We start from the raw sequence: 4935 nt of genomic DNA on the forward strand, positions 1-4935 counted from the left end.
TTGCTTTCATATTCCCATATATAGTTATCGTTTTTTCTGCGCTTTCATAAACTCATAGTTAGTGTAGTTTGGTGTAGTCTTTGTGGCCGGCCAGGATGAACTGGATTCGAACCAGATAAGAGCCGTGCGTTCCCTTCTTTCCAAGCGTCCCTTTGATTTCGCAGTTCAAGAAGAGAGGCAACCTCTATCTCTGTCTCTACATTTGCGGGCCGGTAGGCCGGCCAACTAACTCTTCAAATGAAGCAAGCCCTTTATCTTTATAACGAAAAAGAGAATGATGATGATGGCTACATACCATTCATTCCTCCTCTGGATTTTCATTTTGTTGTAGTTCGGGTGGGATCTTATCAAGCTCATCTTGGAAATGAAGCTTGATAAGATCCCATATGACTCTTCTTTGCCCTTCAGTGTCATCCGTCTGATTGACGAAATCAATTGACCCATCGTCTGTTGTATGAAAGTTCTCCGAGATCTCTCGGATACACTGGTTTTTAACAACATCAGCATCTCCGACGTAGGCGCATAATTGATCATAGAGCGGGGAAGTGGAATCATTCCTTCTAAAATTCTCGAATTGCTCATCAATCCGAAATTCCTTTATTGATTCGGCATATTGCCGAATATCTTCCCGATCCTGAGCCGGTCGGTTCAAGCCAATAGTTAAAGGAGGCGCATCGCTCCCACCCCTTTGTTGGTTAACGCTCTCACTATCACTCTCATCTGATAGCATTAGATGAATGTATGCCGCCTTGGAGGTTTCCTCCTCCGAACGCGAAGGAGTTTTTTTTTTGCCAGCAGCTCTGTTCCTACCAGGGGGGCATAGCGCTCCCTTCCACTCAAGGTGTTCTACATTTCTTCGAAAAGGGCCCGTAGAATGTGATAAACAGATTGGGTAAGCGAGAGAATCCATTCCATGATTAGTTCCCTAGCTTGATCTGTCACGATCAAAGAGGGATCTAAAACTACAGCCGCAATCACAATGAGAACTATTATCAGTCCCCCCAAAAAGAAACCAAAAGAATAAGATGATAGATCAAGTCTTACCGGATTTCCTTTTCCTCTTCCCATTGGAACTTCTGCGGGTTTCCCCGTAATAGGAAGATCTGCGAGAACTCTTACCCATATCTTATAATTTCTTCGGAATTGTCCGCTCATAGCACGATGGAATTGTCCGATTGTAGCCCGACGCGCTGCTTCAATGGCTCGATATGAAAGACGACCAGCTCTACAACTTTTGGTGCCATATCTTCCAAAACCAAGTTGTGTACCATCCGGTTCGCGACCCCTACTACATCTGCATTTAAAATATTTACTATATTTCGTACGTTTCGGATATAGCACGTCCCTTCTTATTTTGACTATATGAGATCCGCACTTTGACACCTGAAATTCCGTTACGAGTAGATACTTCTGCAGGAGCATAATCGATTTTCTGGTTAAATACATTACAAGATGTTTTTCCATACTTACCACATTCAGTTCTAGCTATTTCCGCACCCCCTAATCGACCAGAACAACAAATACTTATCCCTTCCACCCCTTTTGGCATTATTAATGGAATATCCTTCACTATTTTACTAAAAATGGAACGAAATGAGATTGGATTGTTGCTCAGTTGAAAAGAGATGCCTTGAGCAATCAGAGAAGCACTTTGATAAACAGATTTGATCTTTACCGACTCAATTAAGGTATTAGTGTTTGTTCTATTAGACAAAAAAGATCGCATTTTTTGCACTTCGTTCAAATAAGAGTTGTACCCGTACGGAATTATCCTCTTTATCAGTATGATCTCTATCATCATCTCTATTCCCTTTATCAATTTTCCTATCCTACCTAGGTCTATGAATTTCTCTATCAATTCCATTACCTTATCCTTACCCATGAGGTTCCTACATTTGATCCTAAATTGAGCTAGGAGTTGTTTCCGGGCATACTAAAAAAGGGTTATTATACACCCCAACCCCATCCCTTGGAAAAAAGGTAGCACCGAAGAAAGGAAAGAGCGATATGGTGGTTTTTGTTGTTCCCATGAAGCGAAGATCATTCTCTTGGCGAATGAAGAGGATCAACCTCTTTTTGGCTCGGGCCAAACACTTTTTCTCGCTGGTAGAGCTTTCTAAAAAAAGCGATGCGAGAGCGTATTCTCTTATCTAAGCTTCCTCCCTTCGCTCCCCCCATCGTAGATGGTTCAGCCACACCCGGTGCCACGAAATGATTGAGAACTAGGACGGGGTCGAAATGCATTTTATTCTTAGTATTAAAAAAATATTGCATGACCGAATAATTCAAGGAGGAGCGCACAGCGGGGAGGGTCCTTTTTAGTAGATGACTCGTCGGGCCGTCAGAGCGGGACTTCTTTGGTAAAAATAACTTGATTCTATTCCTTTTTAGTAAGGAGGCGGCATTTCCCATAAGGAAAGGTATGTCATTTACAACCCTGGCGTATTGAGGCCGCTTGAAGGCCCCGCTCACCCAAGTGATTTATCAAAATTCTTCTTTCTCGATGGTGATCGGTCATGGTATCCATAACGTTGCATCTTTTTCGGCCAAATCCGGATTTCGTTTTGCTTCTCCCGGTCGATCGACTCGACTCTTTTCCCTGCCCCCGTCCTCTCTCTTCGTTTCGTTCTTCCTCTGTACCCTCGCTTGAATGAAGACACCCGATCGGCACGACTTTCCCAAATGTCAGCCACCAGCCCTTTTCCTGTAGTACGGGTCTTGATTTCTTGTCTTGTTTTCGTTTTAGTCGTGGTGATCACCCGGGAAGAAAGAAATGAATGAATGTCCTTTTGGGAAAATGTAGAATAATACACCTATCGAGACGAAAGCCAAGGGCGAGTTTCGTAGGTGGACGTATCGAACTAAAATAAGATCTAAGATTGACATCTGGATACAATGATTTACCATAATAATAAATAGAGTCAATGGTGACAGAGCCGTGGGAAGAGCCGCTTCTTTTTTGCGGCGGGGGCTTCCATTCACCAGCGCAGACTACATACACGTGCTCTCTGAACCATGCTAGATAGTCACCCATCACACGGCTCTCAAACCCAACCTGTGGTGGATCCCAGGGGACAAAGCAAAGTCAAAGCACTTGATCCTTTGCCCCATACTTTGAGATCTTCCTCCCCGCCAATGAAGCAGCAACGCAGCTCGTGATAGGCTTAGCTTAAGCCACTAACGTTTGGTTCGGATAAGTAAAGTCCCTTCGGTCAGTTCGCTCAGGTGGTCTTCCCTTATTTTCCCTAACGTTCAGAGTTGTTCTGGTTTGAGAAAGGAGCACCGCCAAGTCCACTAGGGGCGCCCTGAATGAATAAGAAATGGACAGCTGAGGTCAGGCTTGCATGAAAAAAGAAGATAATAAGTTAGATGTACACACCTGAGGTTGGTAAGAACTGAGGGACAATGCCCCCCTCACTGGGCCCATCAGCGAAAGCAACTGCTACTTAATCGTAGGTTTGCTTTCGTGCAAGGCCCCCGCTGCTGGAACAGGCGGTTGTCATTTTCAAGTAAACGCCCCGCCCCCTTTCTTTGCCCGCCGTCCGCCTAGCTCGTTATTCTTTGAGATCTGGATAGAGTCTCGCTTCGGGGTGGGGGAAGCATGGATTCGATGGATCTATCGAATCCATGCTGCAAGCAGCAAGCGTAGGCTAAAAAGGCAATAGTCTAATGTTGGGGTAGGGCGCGCCAAAACAACCGGGGGCCCGAAGGGGTCAGTACAAAAGTACTATATTCTTTCCACTTACTTTCATTGGCTAGCTGCCTTTTGTAGCGTGCGTACTCTGATCCTCTTCTACGAATCTACAACTCTCTTTACTGAGCGAGACTTCATCTATATCCCTAAAAGGGGATTTGGATTCCCATTTATTCTTTGAATGACAGCTTCAACTAGGCTCCACCTTAGAGAGGGTTTTCGGTTTGAATCAAGATAGGGTCAGGGGCGCGTCGGAACGGTAGCTGCTTAGTCTCATCCGAGAGTCCAATCTCTTTTGTGCTTGCTTTTGTGTCTTTGAATAAAAAAGAAAGAAGGGGGTCGATTTAGGCTCCTTCCCTTCCACTGGATAGCTGCACTATCAGGTACTACGAGCCCTCTACCCCACGCATCTAACTAGCTCGCGTGGTTCACCGGTTCCACCGAAAACTCTCATTTGTTGAAGCGGAGCATAGTGTGGCGTCGAGCGAGAAAGGTCTCTTTTTTAGTTTATTCACTGATCTGAAATGAAACTTAGCACTTGTTTTTTTATTGATTCCTGGGGCTAGGCGTTCGCAGAATCAGTCTATCCGAACCGCAGACGCACTTTTCAGATCAGTGACGGCCTCTCCAGCAGAGCTGGGCGCCGGGGCCCTGGATGCGCTAGCGATCGGCACATTAGGGTTCCGGAATGTACACCCAATGGATTCTCTCCAACTTCACAACCATCCTTCGTTGATGACAGGCAAGCTCAACCACAGTTTTCGTAGTTTGGTTCAATTCATTTGGCATTTCCATTTCCAATTGGTAATTTCTATTTTCTCTGAACCAAGGAAGAAGATCACAAGCGGGAGTCCCCTCTAGGAAGAGATGCTTTCCAAAGGCCGTACGCTACTGTTGAATGGCCAAATAGGTATTGAAACAGAGTAAATAACTATAGTATCCCGTCGTAGTGATAGCTGCATTTACGCGACCGGGTCCGAGCCACGGGACAAGACCAAATTGGATTGGATTTGTCACATCCGCGGATGGAAGACAGTAGATTTCTCACTTTCACTACTCGGAGAGCACGTGTATGTAGTCCGCCTGTATCTACTTATTTATTCTCCTCATATTTGATTCTTTTTTTGGTATCATTGGTTCCACGTACGTCTTTTGGGCAAGCTTTCTTCACTGTCATCAAAACCAACGCTCAAACCGAAGCTTTCCGAGCAGTTGTTTATTTCTCACTCCGCGCTGTAGGA

General features: G+C 45.0%; 1 pseudogene; it reads right to left on the reverse strand.

Moving 5' to 3' along the window:
- Positions 1–1128: 1128 nt before the first annotated feature.
- Positions 1129–4935, reverse strand: part of LOC119360992 — a 5414-nt pseudogene continuing 1607 nt past the window's right edge.

This window comes from Triticum dicoccoides, chromosome 2B, assembly GCF_002162155.2.
Source record: "Triticum dicoccoides isolate Atlit2015 ecotype Zavitan chromosome 2B, WEW_v2.0, whole genome shotgun sequence".
NCBI classification, from domain to species: Eukaryota; Viridiplantae; Streptophyta; class Magnoliopsida; order Poales; family Poaceae; genus Triticum; species Triticum dicoccoides.